Source organism: Malaclemys terrapin, chromosome 6 (genome assembly GCF_027887155.1).
Source record: "Malaclemys terrapin pileata isolate rMalTer1 chromosome 6, rMalTer1.hap1, whole genome shotgun sequence".
NCBI lineage: Eukaryota > Metazoa > Chordata > Testudines > Emydidae > Malaclemys > Malaclemys terrapin.
This window is the reverse complement of record NC_071510.1, coordinates 12,650,753-12,670,336: the sequence shown is the minus strand read 5'-3', so window position 1 is coordinate 12,670,336 and position 19,584 is coordinate 12,650,753. Positions and strand designations below refer to the sequence as shown.

The window sequence follows — 19,584 nt, the reverse complement described above, 5'->3', positions numbered from 1 at the left end:
CCCTATAACAAATGAGAAAAGCAGAAATGGAACAACCATTATTTTAGTTTACTCTACCCATATTCTCCTTCTGGTTTTCTTTCTGTTCCCTAATCAAACTGCTTATACACTACAGAATCTGTCTAGGTCTAAATCACTTTGGGGAAGGACTGTAAAAGAGGTTCTATTAAGCTAGTGTTTCTAAATGTCCACTATAAACTCCCATGTTCAAATTTGAATATGGACAGAGATCTTCTAAATATCATTATAAAGAAAAATACTTTGGGGAATTATGCTATAATGGGAGACTAGATTTCCAGATATAAATTGGAGAACAAATGCTACTAATACTGGTAGGGCCCAGGTATTCCTGGGTGTGACAGACAGTCTTCATCAAATTGTCACTGAACAAGAGCTGATGTAATTTTAGACTTGGGTTTGGTAAGTAGTGAGGACATCATAGAACTGCTGGCCATAGAAAATAACCTTGTATCAAGCAATCACAAATTGATTTAGTTCAAATTAAATAGAAGGATAATAAAAACTGGGTTGTCAACTATGATTTTTTATTTCAAAAGGGTAGGCTCTAGGAAATTAAGGGAAAAGTTAAATAAGTCAACCAGATGGAAGAGCTCAAAGACTTAAATGTGAAAGATGCATGTAATTTCTTCAAATCAACAATACAAAAGCTATCTGCAAATTTGCATCCCACTCAAGGGGAGGGGGGAGAAAACTTGTAAAGAAAGGCTTGAGATCCAGATGGATTAATAACCAACTCAAAAGTGTTCTGAGGAATAAGCAGAGAGCCTATAGGGAATGGAAAAAGAGGTTGATAGCAAAGAAAGCTACATCATGGAGGTTAGAAAATGTAGGAATAAAGTGAGAATTGCTAAATGTTAATCTGAATTAGTCATCGTCAAGGAAATTAAATAAGAGGGTTTTTTAGATACGTAAATTAAAGAAAAATAAGGATTATGCACCAGCCTTTGTTAACCTGAGTAGAGATTTCCCCAAACACTTCAATCAAAACACACTGCTTTAGATTAAAAAAAAAAAAAATTATTAACTAAAGAAAGATAGATTTTATGTGATTATAAGAGGTAAAGGCATAAAAGCCAGAATCGGTTACAAAATAAATAAAAGAAACACGCAAGCTATTTCCTAAACTTTATCAAGCTAAGTAAGAATTGGAAGCAAAACAATTTCTCTCACCCAAAACTTTCAGCAGTCCATGCTAATTGGAAAGCCTTCTACCTTGCGAGTTATAGGGCAATAAAGGAGCCCCAGGCACGCTAGCTCACTCCCCGTCCACGCTGGCAAGGCACGTAGAGTGCTCTGACTCCTCAGCTAGAGCGTTGCTGGTACTCCACCTCAGTGAGTGGAATAATGTTTTCTGTGCTCCCACTGGAGCGCCGTGGCGCCAGTGTGGATGAGGTGTTGCATTACTGTGCTCTGATCAGCCTCCGGAAACGTCCCATAATCTCCTTAAGTCAAGTGGCCACTCTTCTCGTTGTTTTGAACTCACTGTAGGAATGCGGATATGCCATTTGAAAGCTCCGTTTCTGACAGCCGTCTGCTTATCTGCTCCGAGACAGATAAGTGTGCTCCAAGACAGATTACTGTGCAATTATGTGTGTGTGAGAGAGAGGCGGGGGGGGGGAGGGAGAGTTGCTGCTGTCTGAACTTACATGACAGCATGCTGACATGCTCTCAGCCCCCCAAAAACCCACTCTCTCTCCCCCCACATACACAAAACACACTACCTGTCACACTCCATCCCATCCCACCCCCATTTGAAAAGCACGTTGCAGTCACTTGCATGCTGGGATAGCTACCCATAATGCACCGCCCCCAATGCCTCTGCAAATGCTGCGAATGTGGCCATGCCAGTGCACAAGCAGCTGTCAGTGTGGACAGACTGCAGCGCTTTCCCTACTGCGCTCTCCGAAGGTGGGTTTAACTCACAGCACTCTACATCTGCAAGTGTAGCCATGCCCTTAGAACCATCATTTAACTGGGTAGGGTGGAGTGGTCCTTTGTTCTTGCTGCCATGAATAGAAATGAGGGAGGAGATGCAATGTGTAGGTCATGGTCTCTCCTCCTCTCTTCGAAGAACACCCCCTGCCAGGGTGCAGACAAAGCAGTCCCCTGTGTATGTAAGATTCAAAGCATCTTTCAGGCGAATCGTAAATTTCTTGTTCACACCTTCTGCATATGTGAAGTTCCAGACATACAAATCTTTTGTTTATAGTCCCCCTGAAGGGGGGGGGGGGGGGAGATGGTTCCCTCACTAGCTAACAGCTTTCTATCACCTGTGGTCAGTCCTTTGTTGACACCCAGGAGTTAATCTGTGGATTAACCAGCACTACAACAGAGTTCAGTAACAATCATATAGCAGAATCTAATAACTTAATACACAGTGTTGCTACACACATTTCAACAGGACCATAACAACTGGACGGGGCATACTTAAAACAAAATACATCATAACATATAAAAGTGGTGAACATGGGGTACAGGGTGTCACACACACACACACACCCACGCGACTGCAGGAGTGTCAGCCACTGGCAGGTGCATAGGCAGTGTACCAGGGCCTTCTTTCTTAGACAGGGCATCTACCACCATGTTCTCTTTTCCCTTTACGTGCTCAATTTCCATGTCAAACTCACGCAGGATCAGGCTCCAGCGTAGAAGATTGGAATTTGAACCTTTAGTCCTGTTCAACCATCTTAATGATGAATAATCAGTTAAAATCATATACTTCCTATTGAAGAGGTACGGCTTTAGCTGCCTAATTGCCCACATCATAGCATAGCATTCCTTTTCTATGACAGCAATCACGTACCACCTGAGGCATGATGTGCATATGCTAAACCGACAACAGTAATTTTGCTCCACTGCCTTCTAAAGCAAAAATCGGTCACCAGTTGGGTGCTTTTAGATGCTGTTTGCATCAGTATAGCACCTAAACCAATGCCAGATGCATCTGCACACAGTTCAAACATTTTGTTAAAATCAGGGCTATCTAGAACAGGCTCTTCAGCTACGATTTTTTTTTTTTTTTTGGTTTTATCAAAACCTTTCTGGCATGCTTTTGACCAAATGACGTATTAGTTCTTTTTACATAGATCCATGATTGGGGATACGTCACTGAACCCAGGCACAAACCTGTAATAGTTTGCTAGGCCCATGAAAAATTTGACCTGTTTGGTTTGGCTTACAAGCCAACTTACAATGGCTTCTACCTCAAGAGGATCAGGGGATATGTGCCCCGCTCCAACCCAATGACCTAAATAAGGCTCTTTGACTGGTCCAGTTTTGCACTTAGAGGCTTTTATGTTTCGACCAGCTTCCTTGAATCTTGTCAGCACAATTCCAAGTGTTTTTATGATCATTCCATGTGTCACTGAACACTGCTATGTCATCTATATATGCTCTTGCAAAATTCTGTAAAACACTTAACACTTTGTTAACCAGTCTCCGCAAGGTTGCGCCAGCGTTAATTAAACTGAATGGTAACTTAAATTTATAGAGTCCTACGTCAATGATAAAAGCAGATTTCCTCTGTGCCTCCTCCTCCAGAGGAATTTACCAATAATATTGAGTTAAATCAAAAGTACTGAGATATTAATCTTTGCTTTAAAATATCCAGCATATCATCAATTCAAGGCATGGGGTACACATCCAAACACAGGAACAGCATTCAGTTTTCTATAGTCAACACAAAATCTTTCAGTCCTCTTTTTTAGGGACCAAGACCACAGTAGATGCCCAGGAGCTGTCAGATTCTTTAATTACGCCCAAGTCGAACATGGTTTGTATTTCTGTACGAACCTGCTGTTGTACCTTGCCAGTGGCCCTGTAGGGCCTGGATGGAGGTGGTTGTGTCCCTTTTGTAATGATCTGGTGAGTTAGCAGGTATGTCTTTCCTCTCTTGTTAGAAAATGCCTCTTTGCATTTTTGCAGCACAGATAATACCTTTCCCCTTTCAACTGGTGTTGACTCCCTGCGGACATCAATGCTTTCCAAATTTGAACCACCTTGGCATTCAGCCATCAAATCACTGAGGTGGCGTGCCTCAATTTCTCTTTCCACACCACAGATCATATTTGCTATGGCTTCTCTACGGAGGTAAGCTTTAGGCCTGCTCGCATGTATGACCAATGGAACAGCATCAGTATGGGGCTCTTTAATCTGATATTCATCTTCATTTACCACGTCTATTACCTCAAAGCGTCCTTCCCCCTCATAATTTTGCATTTTGTATTATTTCACGGGGCTTAATGCCAATACCAGGTCTCCTAACTCAAAAGATCATTCACAAGTATACTTGTCATGCCACAGCTTTTGTGTAGGCTGGCTGTCTTGGAGGTTGGTCCGAACCATATCCATGATGAACTTTAATTCTATCAAGAACCTCTGCACATACTGAGTCACTGGTTCCCTTCCCAGGAGTCTTTGATGAGTTCCAGGGATCCCCTCACCTTTCTTCCATATAAAAGATCAAATGGGGAAAACCTAATTTATTCTTGGGGTAACTCTCTGTAAGCATAGTGTTGGATGGTATTAGCCTTATATTTGATTTCATGGCTTAACAGGTACTGATCAATGGCTCCATGTCTACTTGGCAGCTGGTATCAAGCGGAGTGCCCCAAGAGTTGGTCCTGGGGCCATTTTTGTTCAGTATCTTCATTAATGATCTGGAGGATGGCGTGGACTGCACCCTCAGCAAGTTTGCAGATGACACTAAACAGGGAGGAGTTGCAGATACGCTGGAGGGTAGGGATAGGATACAGAGGGACCTGGACAAATTAGAGGATTGGGCCAAAAGAAATCTGATGATGTTCAACAAGGACAAGCGCAGAGTCCTGTGCTTAGGAAGGAATGATCTCATGCCCTGCTGCAGACTAGGGACCCACTGGCTAAGCAGCAGTTCTGCAGAAAAGGACCTATGGGTTACAGTGGATGAGAAGCTGGATATAAGTCCACAGTGTGTCCTTGTTGCCAAGAAGGCTACCGGCATTTTGGGCTGTATAAGTAGGAGCATTGCCAGCAGATCGAGGGACATGATCATTCCCCTCTATTTGGCATTGGTGAGGCCTCAGCTGGAGTACTCTGTCCAGTTTTGGGTCCCACACTACAAGAAAGATGTGGAAAAATTGGAAAGAGTACAGTGGAGGGCAACCAAAATGATTAGGGGGCTGGGGCACACGACTTACGAGGAGAGGCTGAGGGAACTGGGCTTATTTAGTCTGCAGAAGAGAAGAATGAGGGGGGGATTTGATAGCTGCTTTCAACTACCTGAAAGGGGGTTCCAAAGAGGCTGGATCTAGACTGTTCTCAGTGGTACCAGATGATAGAACAAGGAGTAATGGTGTCAAGTTGCAGTGGGGGAGGTTTAGGTTGGATATTAGGAAAAACTCTCTATTTTTCCCTATGTCGTTGGTACCACCAACCACCTAGCTCAGCAATGTCTGTCCTTTTGCCTGTGCTTGATGCTCAGGACACACAGCCTTCAGACACAAGATGCCTGGTTTGGTCACTTATGCTAGGGTAAATCAGGAATATCCCCCTTTGAAGTCAATGAGTGATGCTGGTATAAAATAGGTGTAACTTGGAGGAGAATCAGGTCAAGGAAGACTAACTTCAATGGTGAGCTTAGGTTGGATATTAGGAAAAACTTTTTCACTAGGAGGGTGGTGAAGCACTGGAATGGGTTACCTAGGGAGGTGGTTGAATCTCCTTCCTTAGAGGCTTTTAAGGTCAGGCTTGACAAAGCCCTGGCTGGGATGATTTAGTTGGGGTTGGTCCTGCTTTGAGCAGGGGGTTGGACTAGATGACCTCCTGAGGTCTCTTCCAACCCTGATATTCTATGATTCTATGAAGGAATTTCCAGGAGAGGGATATTTCTGCGGATGTGAGCATTTAGCCTCCCAACCACCCTCCTTTTTCACAGTGGTAAAAACAGGAACTTCCCTTCCCGCTATGTTTAAACCCCTCTCTCTGTGGTTTATGCTCATTTGATGTCTGGGTTTGCTCAAAGGCATCTACTAGAGTGGGTATTTCTTCTACAGGCTTTACAGCTTTATCCTACAGACATTGTTTTACATCATCCTTACATATACTCAAGAAATGTTCCTGACCAATGTATACATGGCCTCAGACCCTTAAACCTTTTCCATCTTGGTTAGAGAAAGGGTCAAGCTGCAACATTTAGATCTAGATCACAACTTTTCCAAACTTTAGGGTGTTAAAATATATAAAGGCCTATATGGGTCCATTTTTGCTCTTAATTACTAAGCTTAACTGGAAACTCAAACCTCTCCCCATTCAGATGTTTAATTCTTTTATCTGCCCCCTGGCCTGTGCTGCATAGCTGCCATTCTTGGAGGATGGATGGGTCTCTTTAAAAAAAGAACATTTAAATGAAAGAGCTGTATTCTAATAGCACTTAGCCATGGCATGATTTATTTTAGTAGGTTACTGGCCCATTTTCCTGGCAATGAAACATTTGGCTTTGTTCCTCACAATGCACCAATAACCTTACCAATGCACATCCTATTATGACTTAATACTGCATAATTACATAAGAATGGCCATACTGAGTCAGACCAAAGGTCCATCTAGCCCAGTATCCTGTCTTCCGACAGTGGCCAGTGCCAGGTGCCCCAGAGGGAATGAACAGAACAGGGAATCATTAAGTGATCCATCCCCTGTCGCTCATTCCCAGCTTCTGGCAAACAGATGCTAGGGACACCATTCCTGGCCCATCCTGACTAATAGCCATTGATGGACCTATCCTCCATGAACTTATCTAGTTCTTTTTTGAACCCTGTTATAGGCTTGGACTTCACAACATCCTCTGGCAAAGGGTTCCATGGGTTGACTGTGCATTGTGTGAAGAAATACTTCCTTTTGTTTATTTAAACCTGCTGCCTATTAATTTCATTTGGTGAACCTAGTTCTTGTGTGATGAGACGGGGTAAATAACACTTATTTACTTCCTCCACACCAGTCATGATTTAATAGACCTCAATCATATTCCCCCCCTTAGCAGTCTCTTTTTCCAAGCTGAAAAGTCCCAGTCCTATTAATCTCTCCTTATACAGAACCCATTTCATACCCCTAATCATTTTTGTTGCCCTTTTCTGAACCTTTTCCAATTCCAATATGTCTTTTTTGAGATGGGGCGACCACATCTGCATGCAGTATTCAAGATGTGGGCGTACCATGAATTTATATAGAGGCAATATGATATTTTCTACTCCCAACATTGTTCCCTTTTTTGACTGCCACTGCACATTGAGTGGATGTTTTCAGAGAACTATCCACAATGACTCCACAATCTATTTCTTGAGTAGTAACAGCTAATTTAGACCCCATCATTTTATATGTATAGTTGGGATTAGGTTTTCCAATGTGCATTACTTTGCATTTATCAACATTGAATTTCATCTGCCGTTGTTAGCATGAAATAGACCAGTTGTACAGTTTCACTCAGGCAAAATTCTCATTGACTTCATTGGGAGTTTTGCCTGAGTAAGGACACCAGGCTTTGGACCTAATTGAAACCTAGAACCTACATTTTCAAAGGTCTACACAAACATTAGCTTGTTGATTCAGGTAGAAAGATGTTTCAAAAGATTGCAATGTCATTTTTGTATACTAATAAGTTAATTAACATTTGCATACAACTTTCTCTTTTAGAATAATTTAATTAGTGTTTTAATCGTAAGCTAAAAACCACATCAGCTTCCTTATGGGGGTTGCACCTGGAGTCTGAGCATGATAAAAGTAGATAAGATCTTAATATTTCTCTCTACCAGTATTCCTATACATTTCATGGTTATTAGATGGCACAGTGCCATGTTTTTTGAAACTGGTATTAAATATGATCTCTGAAATCCTTAGTTTCTGATTCATTCTCAGGAATCTTTAGAGCTTTAGCTAATGAGTTCAATGGAAGAAAACGAATACAATGGTGACTTTCAGACAGTTGTAGCTATAATTAACTTTGCTTCTAGCAGCCTCATATTTGACATTCTACAAAATCTTTTGTTCAAAAATTACTGTTATGCATAGAATACAAATAGGAACTTGGAAAAAAAAAGTTTTGGTGTAGCATCTGGGAAATGTGATGGACAGGAGTTCTCCAGACAGAGGCCCAAACCCAGCAAAGCACTTAAGAATGCAGGACTGCTTAAAGTTAAACATGTTTAAGTGCTTTGCAGAATCTTTAGACCATGAGGATCTATGTAGATCATGAGAGATATTGAGTGCCCTCTGTTCCCATTGGAATCAATGCAAGAGGTGGGTACTCAGCATCTCATATGAGGAGATCAGCAGCATGAAGAATTGGGCCCTAAAAATGAAGCTTTTGAATGTCTTGGAGAGATTGATATAATTTTTGTTAGGAGAGCATAACTTGTCTCTAAATATGGAAGGCTGCTCCCTTGGGGATAATTGCTTTCTGTACTCTGATGTCCTTTCCACAGACAGCACTTCACACAGGTTCGATTTCTGTGAATGACAACACTCTGCACTAGTCAATAGGTACATCTGGTGTAGAAATAAACAAACAGGCTAAATGCTTACAGGGCAAATCCTAAATAGAAGTGGAATAAAATAAAATAACCAACATGAAGAATAAGCCACTAATACCTGGTGTGACAGACTCAGACCAGTGGGGTACAGGAGTCTGGTAGAGGGCAAATATACTGGTCACTGGATGAGTAGTTTTCTGTTCCCTGAGTGACCAAGGCAGGGGCTGCACTAGAGTAATCAGGAACCTGCTAGAACCAGTTAAGGCAGGCAGGCTAATTAGGACACATGGAGCCAATTAAGAAGAAGCTTCTAGAATCAATTAAGGCAGGCTAATCAGGGCACCTGGGTTTTAAAAGGAGCTCACTTCAGTTTGTGGTGCCAGCGTGAGGAGCTGGGAGCAAGAGGTGCAAAGAGCTGAGGGTGTGCTGCTGGAGGACTGAGGAGCACAAGCGTTAACAGACACCAGGAGGAAGGTCTTGTGGTGAGACTAAGGAAGGTGTTTGGAGGAGGCCATGGGGAAGTAGCCCAGGGAGTTGTAGCTGTCATGCAGCTGTTACAGGAGGCACTATAGACAGCTGCAGTCCACAGGGCCCTGGGCTAGAACCCGGAGTAGAGGGAGGGCCCGGGTTCCCCCCAGACCTCCCAATTAACCTGGACTGTGGGTTCTTCCAGAGGGGAAGGTCTCTAGGCTGTTCCCCAACCCACATGGTGAATCTCTGAGGCAAGAAAATCCACCAGTAAGCACAGGACCCACCAAGATAGAGGAGGAACTTTGCCACACTGGGGAAATCAAGGATCCATGTGTGAACAGCCCTATACAAGCAAACAAACCAGAGCAGGAAAAAAAAAATATCAGTAAGAATAAAATTCACTCCACCTACAGAAAGCCCAAGGAATTGGTTTATATACAGCTTGGGTGCAAAGGGGCTAGAGAGGTGAAATCCATCCTCCAATTCATGGCCAATCACCGGGGTTGTTACATAGGACCCCCACTTTTGGTTGGAATAGCCAACGTAGACCTCCTTCCAGAGATGTGGGGGTTGTTCTCCATAAACATTGGTCCCATTGTTCTTACCCCCCTCTCCCCATCATGGCTGGATGCATGCACCAGACTATGTACAGCCCCTGAGGAAACACACTTATGGTACACAGGGTGGTACAGGTTCCCCTGCGGGATTGCTATGCCAAAGTTCCCTTGCATAGCCACGACAAGATCCTTAAGTCACGTAGAGAACCATGTGCTGCTCCTCTGCACCGAGGATGAACTTCACTCTGAATGAACAACACTGTATGTTCCAGTCAGGAAAAGCAGTACAGCAATTGAAATACATATTTCTTCACTGGATGAATTTAATCAATCACTTCTGCACGGCTTGTCTGAGTGGTAATCTCACAGTTCTTGGATCAGCATTATTTTGAGGGCCAGCCTTGCTGTACTGCGTTTCCATCTTGTTAACTCCAAATTTTATACCCGAAGCACTACCAAATGAAATAGCCAAGGTCAACTTTCCAATTTCCAAGTTTATAGGCCAGAGTGACAAAATAATTGTAATTAAGATAAATCAGTAATCAATTTCCCCCATGCGATCCCCAAACCTGATTCTTTCCGCCGACCTGATTTCACCTCCGCTAGTGAAATCAGTGGTGCTCTGTGAGTAATAACATGGGGACAGACAATGGAATTAAGATTACAGGCTGCAGTTCAAAAAGCAACCCCCATTAACCTCTTCTTATAGCACTGTATGGGCCAGATTCTCAGCTGGTGTATATTGATGTAATTCCATTGAAGTTATGCTAAATTTATACCAGCTGAGACTCTCTCTGACAGTACTCTTAAAATGTGAAGGCTTAATTGTTATTTACAATAAGCTCTCTTTACAGTGCCAGGGTGGTATAAAAGGGCCTCAGTATAATCAAACTCTGAATCTTGGTAGTTGTTCATTATACCCTCTGCAGAGCAATAAACAACCATCCATAGAGGTGACCAACATTTTCTTCATATTCTCTATAGTGTCTAACCAGGGCCTTAGCAATATCACTTCTTTTGATGGATCATCATTATCCAACATACCCTAAGATAACAGCATGAAAACATTTGCTGAGATAATCCTTAGAATCTCTTGGTAAATCCATGGTTTTGCTGCTCTGTTTAATGCTATATGAGATGTATTGTGGGTTTTGTAGACATACCTGTGACAAGAGGGGTAAGACGGTGTAAAATACTAGATGCAGCAGGCAACTGTTGGGAAGATGAGAAGGACAGGCATTTACACCTACTATTGGGGGACGCAGCCTGGACTGCCACAAGTATCTGTCTGCAATGGTCAGCCTGTACAGAAGGGAACAGGCCTGGGAAATCCCAGTTAAGCTTGGTTTATGGTTGCTTTGCATCACTGGACCAGGATAAAGCAGCCAGAGAAAATTGTAAATCTGGTCCTTATATTGTTCTACCAGATCAGTGAATCTGAAATATAGATTCCACCAGATCTACATTGTTAAATAGTTACTGGTTACATGGACCTTTATATACAGATATAAGATTCATATTTTCATGTTGCAAATGTTCTCCCCCTCTCTGCCCCCATCCAGAATCAAGCAGACCAGAAAAGCTAATAAAAAAAAAGCCAGTAAAACGAACTTCATAAAATTTCTTGATGGCAGACACAGATAGGGAAATAGAAAATGCAAGCTACGGTTCAGGGGAGGTTCAGCTAGTGTGATGAAACAGTTTCATTTCAGAACCCAACACTATGGGAAATTCAAATAGTCTTGCGGGCAAACAGACACAGAAGGGACGCTAACTATATTTTGTCTGAAACTTCTGGGCCACTTGGATGGTTCACTGAACCTTGAGATACCACCAAAAGGTGTGAAGTTCTTTCAATACACTTGCCTTTTTTCAAACACAGAAGGCCATAGATTTGGCTTTGCAATCATGAAACTCGGGCCACTGATCTATGCAGCTAGTGCAGGTCCCAAGAAACCTCACAAACCTTCCTGAAGCGATAGCACAGGCTATTGTGGGTATAATTAGTTTATGCTTTCCCCGATGTGGTTGCTGCGATTCCCACCTGACCCTTATGTGGGCTGAGCAAATACCCTCCAATGCACATCCTCATGAAGGCAATCAGAATCTGGCCCTGACTGAAGTGGGGATCTTGGGAAAGCTTGCCTCATTGAAGACACGCCATAGAAGATTCATATCTCTTTGTGCAACTAAGGTAACCATGCAAGCACATGCAGGGTACCTTTCTTTCCTTCAGAACAATAGAAAAAGTGCCTTAAATGGGTGTCCATATGCAGCCTGTAATCATTCAGACCCCTAAAGCACCACAGAAACAAAACTAATTCTCCCGGAAATAAGGACTTGCCCTTGGTGAGTTATTCCCTGCCACGTTTCTTTCTACCCTCTTGGGGTTTTATACTGCTGCCCATCGCTGTAGGAGTAATCTGAGCACCTTCCATGTAAGAAGAACGATGAAATCCCCCAGTGGATTTCAGGGAGTTATTTAGGGTGACCAGGTGACCGGTTTTCGACCAGTACACCCGGTCAAAAAGGGACCCTGGAGGCTCCGGTGGGCACCGCTGACTGGGCCGTTAAAAGTCCGGTTGGCGGTGCTGCGGCACTAAGGCAGGCTAGTCCCTACCTGTCCTGGCTCCGCGCTGTGCCCCAGAAGCGGCCAGCAGGTCCAGATCCCAGGCAAGGGGGCCACGGGTTTCCGTGGGCTGTCCCCGCCCCGAGCACTGGCTCCGCACTCCCATTGGCCGGGAACTGGGCAATAGGAGCTGCAGGGGGGGGGGAGGGAGAGCCTGGAGGGAGAGCAGCATATGGAGCCTCCTGGCCCCCCTGCCTAGGACCAAGAGCTGCTGGCTGCTTCCGGGGTGTGCACATCGCGGTGCCAGGACAGGCAGGCAGCTTGCCTTAGCCCCACTGTGTCGCTGACCAGGAGCCACCCAAGAGAACCCCCTGGCCGAGCCCTCAGCCCCAACCCCTTGCCTCAACCCTGAGCCCCAACCTCCTGCCCCTGCCCTGAGCCCCCCCTCAATCCCAGAGCCCCCTCCTGCAACCCAAGCCCCTCATCTCTGGCCCCACTCTAGAGCCCACAACCCCAGCCCAGATCCCTCACTCCCCTGCACCTCAACCCTCTGCCTCAACCCACAGCCCCCTCCCGCACTCTGAATCGCTCAGCCCCAGCCTGGAGCCTTCTCCTGCACCCCAATCCCACCCCTGGCCCCCACCCCAGAGCCAGCACCCCCAGACCACAGCCCTCACCCCCTCCTGTTAGACCCACAACAGGGGCCTCCCTACAGGGTGGGGGAGCAGGCAGATACCGGACACAGTGTTGGTATATAATACTCCAAGTACTCTTTATTGTTTACAAAATAAATTTCATTCACTCCACATTCGTACCCCAAACATACTACACCAGAGTCCGCAGATCAGAATGAAGTCCTGATGGCCAGTCGAGGTTCAATCAGGTCACAAGATGCGGGGAGCCAGCAGAAAGACCACATCTATATCCAAACAGGGCTCTGGTTGCTGAAAGACTCCAAACTGCAAATGTGAGAAGCCTCCATGTATAATTCACTTTGTGACATCATTAGTCTTTTGTCTCTGTTGTTTGGGCCTTTCACCCACAACTCAGTTCCAGGCAGGCTGCCATAATCCAAGGCATGACATTTCCTCCAATTCTTATACAATTTTATAGCAGTTGAGCTGGTGTTATTTCTTTATCTGCTGATTCTTCATATTTTCCAGGGACATAAAATTGTTTTGTACAAATAGTTCTTGACCACTTGACCGTAAGTTCTCACTTCAGTTGCCAACACGCAACGCACATACTCATGTCAAACATACCAGTCCATCCACACTAGGCCTATAACATATTACATGTATATATGGATTATACACACACACACACACACACACACACACACACACACGTACATATCCCAACACTCCCACACCCCAAGTCCCTGCCTCAACCCGCAGCTCCCTCCCACACTCCGAATCCCTCAGCCCCAACCCTGAGCCTGGAGCTGCCTCCTGCACTCCAAACCCCTCATCCCCGGTCCCACCCCAGAGCTTGCACCCCAACTTCCTGCCTAAGCCCAGAGCTCCCTCCCGTACCCTGTACCCCTCATTTCTAGCCCCACCCTGGAACCCACACCCCCAGTTAGAGTCCTCACCCTCTTCTGCACCCCAACCCCCTGCCCCAGCCCAGTGAAAGTGCATGAGGCTGAGGGAGGGGGAAGGTAGTGAGCAGGCGGCAGGGCTTCACAGAAGGGGCGGGGCCAGGGTGTTCGGTTTTGTGCGACTAGAAAGTTACCAACCCTAGAGTTATTTCTCTGCAAAATTTCATCTGTTTTAACCCTGGATATTTTTCAGCACTAAAGCGGTTTGTTAAACTAATGTCACAAAAATATTTTTTATATTATGGAGAGTTTTCCCTCCACTGCCCCCCCCCCCACCCTCTTCCTCAAAAACTGTTGAACTAACTTTGCTCAGACTTTCAGGAGGAAAAACAGTTAATGAGTCTCAGTCACCAGGCTTGAAAATGTTCAGTGCTGTTGGTCGCTGAAAAGAGTGAGTTATAGTGCAAGAGTGTAGACAACCTTAGCTATAGGGGTCACTAGTACTCCAGCTAGAACGACATTCTAAACAAGCTAGGTACCCAACTGACGATTGGGGGCCTAACTAAGCCTATTAAATCCGCTCACTAGTCCTTCTAGCCCAGAATCATGCTTCTAACAATGGCTTATATTTGGTGTTTCAGAAAATCCCCTGTAATTCACCCTGTCAGTTATTATCTACACCTCATATACTGGTGTCGTAGTCCCAGAATAAGGGAAATAGCCTGGATAAGATAAAATGTGCCTACACACAATAGAAATGGAAAACAAGATGGCTTCCCTGTGCCAAGAAAAGGAAAGAGGCTTGTTAGCAAGTGGTGCTCCAATTTTGGGTTTGGGGTGGGGCTGACACATTCAATGAGCAAGTACACCAATTTATAGGCTGCTCATTTGCATTCAGAGTAGATAGCAGCACCCACTGAATTTGTCTTTGCATATGTGGTTCTAGAGTGTAATGAGTGTTGGGGAATGTATATGGCACCACCCATTGCCTGATATTTGATGCATGCCTATAAAGGCCTTATCCAAAGCCTACTGAAGTCAACAAAAAAAAGCTCTCAGACTTCATTAGATTTTAGATCAGGGCCAAAATGAAACCAATTTGGCATTGGTTCTGTATTTATTGCAGGCTTGTGGTGCAAAACATTGTTACATTCACTCAGCCTTCATGCTGTATAATTTGGGTTGTGTGCGCTGGAGATTTGTTTTATTATTATCGCTGTCACATTGCGGAACTATTTCCTCAGAGGAATCATGCACACTTTGTTGCATGCATTGCAGAATACCTTGTGTGCACATTTAAAAATACAGAGTTCAATTCCATGGCCCTTATTCACATGAGTAGTCCATTGGATTATCCTTATCTGGACAGCAGAATGTGCAATTTCATTTAGTCTCCAATTTGTGAAGGCAAGTTTGTGAACAGTTATGAAATTATGATTAAAAAAAAATTACTAATGGCTAAACCAAAAGGGACCCATTTTATTATTCGTTTTTTCCAGTGAACTAGATTTATACACACCATACTTTAACCAAAGCTTAGATCACTAAACAGCAGATTAGTATCTTGGATACTTTTATGGTCCTCGTTATTATAGTATGAGAGTGTCGCACAGTACTTGATGTGTTTATACTCCCACCTCTGTAAAGTAGGTACTATTATCCCCATATTACAGATGGGGGAACTGAGGTACAGCAACTAAGAAACTTGTCTAAGGTCATGCAAGAATTCTGTGGTAGAGCAAAGAATTGAACATAGGTCTCCTGAGGTTCAGATTAGCAGCCTAACCACTGCTTCTTATCTTGAGCTTGTAAACACTGCTTTTCCTGTGTTAACTTTACACACTTAACTTTATGCATGACTAGTCCCATTGAGCTCCATTTAAAGTTCCTCACATGAGTTTGTCGGATTGGACCTTGGGAAAATACTTGCCAGTTTGGAGTTGTTCCCACGTAAAGACAACTAAAGTGAACTCTTATTTACGTTATCTTATTCAATTTAAATAATCATAAAGGACATCTGTCCCAGACTCCTGGCACCTTACAACCAATTGCACGTACACCTCTAGAGAGAGACCACAGCTGAAAATCCGTTTGGGCCTCCTCCAATATACAACTGCCAGTCAGCAAGAAAACATCACAAAACAAACTCCCTCTCCCCACAAACACACACCACCCTTCACCCAATCATCCATTCAGAAAGCTACATTATAGGTACAAGAGTCGGAGTTTGAATCCCAATCAATTTGCTAGCTTATCTGCATTAGTTTTTTAACGTTCAAGTCAATGAGATAGAGAACATGCACTGGTTATTACTCTACATAAACAGCCAGCTAATTATAATAGTTCATTTTCCAGCTCAGGATAATGAAATAACCATTTCATTTTATGTTTTAGGAAATGTGAACTTAAAGACAACATGGGGACAATGAGAAAATGAACGTGACTATCTTCAGCTACTCTGAATGCAGCCAGCTTACTTCTAAGCATTGTAGCACATATTGGCCCCGACCAAGCCCACTGGAATCAGTGCAAAGGCGCTCATCGATTTCAATGGTCATGGTCTTTTAAAGGTCACAGACCTGTGATATAAATTCAAGTCTGTGCAATGAGCCAGTCACTATGACTCCAATCCTGTGAGGTGCTGAGATCTCCCACTTCAGTGGGAGTTGAGGGTGTTCAGTAACTCACAGGATCAGAACAGTGCACATGAGCAGGAGTGCCTCATGCATTTATATTTGATTAAAATGCCATGTACTTGATAAAATGGCTTCTCTTGGTTGTCACATCCCAGTAATGAAGCTGTAGACTGTTGTCAATACGTTCAATAGCTTCTTGCTCTGGATGTTGACAGAATAATTAATAGGATATAGAAAGACGTAGGGTCTTTTGATTAGTTATTATTATTACTATCATTATTCAGCTGAAAGGCCTGAAGCAACATATTCCAGTCTCTCTATGGCTCAATAGCCATTCTTTTTTGTAATATAAAGTCTTCTCTGTCTCATGGCTGTGTGTGAAAGTCAGATTGAAAAGTGTCATACCAACTGCAGTGGCAAATCTCAATTCAAAGTTATGCAGTATGGCAGAGTTATTTCTTATACTTAAACAAAGAAGTGGGCAGACACTAGGATTATTAATTAATGGTGTCTAGAAAACACTGGGAACAGTCTTTTTTCCTTTTTCCTCCATGGTCAAAGGATGAGATTGGGAGTCTGGGGGGTGAAGGAAAGCAACAGCTAGTGGTGCGGAAACAAACGAAAGATCTGATCCAACTACCATTAAAGCCAATGGGAGCCTTTCTGTTAATAGGAATTGGATGGGACCCAAATGCATATTAATTCATCTGAAATTAAGAGATTTGTGTTTGGTTCAGATATAATAAGATCAAGTTTTAGGCCAATGCAGATTTTTTTCTTCTTAAAGGAAAGTAAGGATGGTGAGATACTGTTTCCTATCTATAAGAGTTTCATGACACAGAACAGAAGAACCCAGCATTTCATGGAATTAAAACTTAATTGGACTTTCAATTAAAATTTTATATTTACCCAAAGAGGTGTGAAAAACTACATATTGGTTATGGAAAACAAAACCAGGATGGGTTGGAATCCTAAGTCTAAAGTAGAACTCAGAAGAGAATCCAGATCACTAGATCTCCCACACACCCGTCCCCCGCTTAGGGACAAACCATATTTCAAATCAAACCTGAATTGAAAATTTTGAGGCTTGTGAATGCTTGATTAATATTATCTACACCTCTTCATCCCTGTTCCCAGCCAGGGCTGGAAGCAGAACAGCACATGAAGAAGATTCTTCTCACACTATTTCTGCCCTGACCAGAAGCATCAGAAATCTCATGAAAAAGCTGTTCCTATAGAATCCCCAGCCTACTTGTGCAGAACCAAGAGAATTCAGGCACTATTTGTAAAAGCATCTGAATATTTTGCTACTTTCCAGAATGAACTAAACCTCTCAAAACTAATCTTCAATGGGAGCTGTGTGTATGTATCCAAGAGTATCAGTGGGGCCTTAGAAATGGCTGTTTTCAATAAGTGAGAATGCATTGCACAATGGAGTATCCATTATATTGGTCAGACATATGAAACAATTGTGCACGTAACAAATGGCTTAGAAATGCTATGTTTTGGTTCATCTTTTATAGGAGATTATTTCAAACCCCTACCCATATCTATACCAATCTTACCTAGCAGATTATTCAACTTGCAGATATTTACAAACATACGGTTCAATCCTGACAGGTGTTGAGTGATCTGGTTCAGATCCAGAAAAGCACTTAAGCACATGCATGGACTTCAGTGGGACTAAACATGCGTATGTGCTTTGCAGGATGGAAGCCTATCCTTCTTTCATCTCTGGTGCACAGCGGTTCAAATGTGGCCTTAGTCAACCTGTATTTAGTCCCTAGAATCTAGCCATAGAAATTGGATACCACATTGATTTTTCAGAAACATGATTTTTCATAATGTCTTTTCTAGTCAAAACAGACAGAATAAAATGTTCAAAAACACCTATGCTCCTAAGTCACTGACATTTAATGAAACCAAGGTGCTTTGTGAAAGTTTTACCCAGAGTCCTTATAGATGTGGACAAATTAATCACATTACCAGCAATACTAATTTCTTAGTTAAATTTGATTGGAAAATCCCATAAAGTGGTGACAGCCTCACTAATAACATGCTATACCTACAACTGGTTACTGCTAGCAAACTTCCTCATCTTATTCCCACCAATCATTGCCACAACACCAACCAGTCTCTTTACCCATGGCTAATCATGCTTTGATCATTCAGCAATCAAAAAGCTCTAGGTCAAAAAATTCTTATTTTAGAGAATAATTAGACTGGCTTATGCCTCAGTTTCAAAAATACCTGGAAGATTGCCAGTAAAAACTTGGCATAAAAGATGAGAATCACAGACTGCAAAGTAATAATTACTAGAGCTGGTTGGGATGTTTTCTCCATCAGAAAATGTCAATTAGTCAAAAGCAAAACGTTCTGTGGAAATGTGTCTATTTTGACTAAATTTTTGCTTTTTTTAAAAAAAAATTAAAACTGCTTGATTTGCAGGCAGTCAGGTTATTAAATGCGCAAGTATTCAGACTTGTTGCTAGAATTAAAATAATGTATTCATGCAGTAAAGGTGAACAGAAATGAAAGGTTTTTTTTGGGTGGGATTTAAGCTGTGCATAGATCTTGTGATGGCTCTCTTTACAGAAATGAATTTAATCCTAAATGGATATAATGGAAAAAGACTGGTGCTACTGGAAATTATAATGGAGAATTGGAGACAAAGGTTAGGCAAGAAAATAAAAATCATGTCATTCCATTTCAGTTCTCAAGCTAATATGGGCCTTTCTTCCCTGCTACAATAATCAGTACAGACAGACAATCTAGAGATGAGATAAACTGAGGTCAGAGGAAGAAATGGAATATCCGTATTGACAGTGACTTGCCAGGAAAGTAGGCAAATCATGACCATTTCTACATGGAGAGAAGAATCTGAAAATTTGGTTTAGAAAATCCCCTAGGGAGATGGCCACAAATATAGATTTCCAACCTTTTTCCATCTTCTTGCATTGTTCCTCCATCCACACACAAATTTTAAAATCTAGTACTTAAGTGTGACAGATTTCTTCTCGGCTATGAAGAGGATGCTGACAGGCAGAAAAAACAGCTTAGTGGCATTCCCTCACAGCTCCCACATCTACCTGTCAGGCTTTCTTTGATTTCATAGATTTTCAGATTTCTAGAGGTGAATTCGGACCACTACTGACCTTGACTGGATTGGAGCAGGTGTCCCTGAGGAGAATGTAACATGAGATGGAGCTTGAGCCTTCTGAATGTCATGTTCGAGACTTTGCATAAAACCTAGGAAAGATTTGACACTCAGTGAAACACAATAGAA

At 42.8% G+C, this 19,584-nt stretch overlaps 1 long non-coding RNA gene across 1 annotated transcript in view; it reads right to left on the bottom strand.

Annotated features, from left to right (window-relative positions):
• Positions 1-19,584, bottom strand: part of LOC128839755 (uncharacterized) — a 235,054-nt gene that overhangs the window by 124,614 nt on the left and 90,856 nt on the right. Inside the window, exon 2 of the long non-coding RNA XR_008445522.1 lies at positions 19,454-19,547. This is a non-coding gene — a long non-coding RNA (uncharacterized LOC128839755). The remainder of the gene's footprint in view (positions 1-19,453; positions 19,548-19,584) is intronic.